Below are 2,087 nucleotides of genomic sequence, written 5' to 3'. Positions count from 1 at the left end.
TCTGCAGTTTTCATACTCCATTCTGTCTTTAAATCCTAATCTGCACCATACAAGCTAAGAAGCTATAAAAGACACTTTGCACAGACAAGACTTGCAGCTCGTGCTCATTGCTGACATTGTAAAAGATGCCTAGCTCTGAAACAAAGATTTGAGTTCGACACGATGCATTTAACTTTCAAATATCATCTCCTAGGTTTTACAGTGATGGGCACTGCAGACAGCATGATGAGAAATAGATGGATAATTATTGCGGTGGGTTTGACTTTTACCATCATCTAAAACTGTAGTCTAGTTAGAAGACATGAGTTTATGCTTCCTGAGATCTGTGTTTAAATCCAGCTTGTGTCATGAGTGATCTGAATGCCATGGCCACAGTGTGACTCCTCACTGTGGTTAGATAAGGAACTTGCTTAGAATTTGGGGGGTTTCGGAATCAGAGCATGCGCATCCACACCTGTGTACAAAGCAGTGTGAGTGCCAGTGGACGGTAGGCTGAGGAGGGAGCAAGCGAACCCAACCTCCAAAAAGAAAGTTGTATGCAGTGCTGGCTGTTCCCTCAGCAGCTGCCCAAATTGTGATCTGCTGGTTTGGTATACTGATGTGGCTGGTATATAGACCACAAGCCCTGTTGCAGCAGCCCCAGGTAGAGGGTTCCTTCAGCTACATCACCCTTGGGTGCTCAAGGACAGGACAGTACCATGAGCCTCCCTGTGGACACTGAGCAGAAATGAGATCAACCAGAACCATACCCTACGGACCAGTGACACTGTGCTTCCTCCCAGGCAGACAAGGTGACCATCCTGCCACAGCATAGGGACCCATGGGGACATCCCAGGTCGGCAGCACCAAAACGGGCTGTTGTAAGGCTCTGGTGGCCCAGAGGGGTTCCCACTGGGAACATCACAGCCACCTCACATAGGGCTGTCCCCTGTGTCCCCGTGTCGTGTGAGCCACGAGAGGGCACTGAAACCTCAGCGAACGCCGAGACGCTCAGCCTTCTGCAGAAAGCAGGCTCTGGCCGATGCCACCGCTTTCCCCTAATTATATCTTTAGATAAAATTCCAGAACAAAGAACGGATACAAGGAGAGAGTCACGGCTATGTGTTTCAACTGTCCGTTATGAGGTCTGGAACAAAACCAGGGTTCATAAACACCGCACAATGCAAGGCTTCATGTGTCGGGAGCACGCGATGAAATATGACTTTCTGTTGTAGTCGGTTGTCAGGCTAAAACAATAATTGTATTGAAATTCATTTTTAATTAAACCATTTGCTGTGCTCTGGGAATCTGCACTGGCATTATACGGCGTCCATCATTGCTGTATCTGTGTGTTTTATCTGCACCATCAGTTAAGCTCAGTATATTTTAATTGAAATTCTTTCTGTCTTTCAGCTGTTACTTCTCCCTTCAGATTATCGTTCACATTATAGCGGCATTTTGTGCTTATCCGACACTGAGTAATTACAAGAATTATTCTGCCATTATTTTTAATTCTTCCGTTCTTCCCCCTCACTTCCACAAACCCTTTTTACAACAAACTTGCGTTGTTACAAGGGAATTTGGTGCAAATCAGTTCACACTCTTTTTTCTTTTCTTAAAGCTATAAAACAGATGTAAGAAACCTCAACACTAAAACATTCGGCACTGAAAGACTTTGGTTATTCTGAGCTGAAAAGCACCACTACGACACAATGCATTTTAAAATGCAACTGGAATATGTGAAATGGTTTTAATAAAAGATATCTTTAAAATTTCCTGGAGAAAACCTCATCACAGAACAGGAATGAGAAGCGTCCCCATTACTGCCTTTCACAAAACAACTCATATCACTTACTTTATATAAATGAAGTTTCTTTTCTTTATTTTTTTTTTTTGCACAATATTCTTAGCTCATCTTATTACTAAAAAGAAGGGGAAAAAAATCAAGATTCATAGATTTCTTGCATAAAGGAAAAAGGTTAAATCAAATTTGTATGAAGAGAGGTTTTGTTTCACATTTGTCCAATAATGCCAACATACTATTTAGAAAAAAAAAAAGTTCTGTAGATAGTTTTACAAATTAGCCCTCTCCCAGAAGTGCTTTTTTT

Source organism: Meleagris gallopavo, chromosome 8, assembly GCF_000146605.3.
Source record: "Meleagris gallopavo isolate NT-WF06-2002-E0010 breed Aviagen turkey brand Nicholas breeding stock chromosome 8, Turkey_5.1, whole genome shotgun sequence".
NCBI classification, from domain to species: Eukaryota; Metazoa; Chordata; class Aves; order Galliformes; family Phasianidae; genus Meleagris; species Meleagris gallopavo.
The sequence above is the reverse complement of the archived record's forward strand: the minus strand, read 5'-3'. Positions refer to the sequence as shown.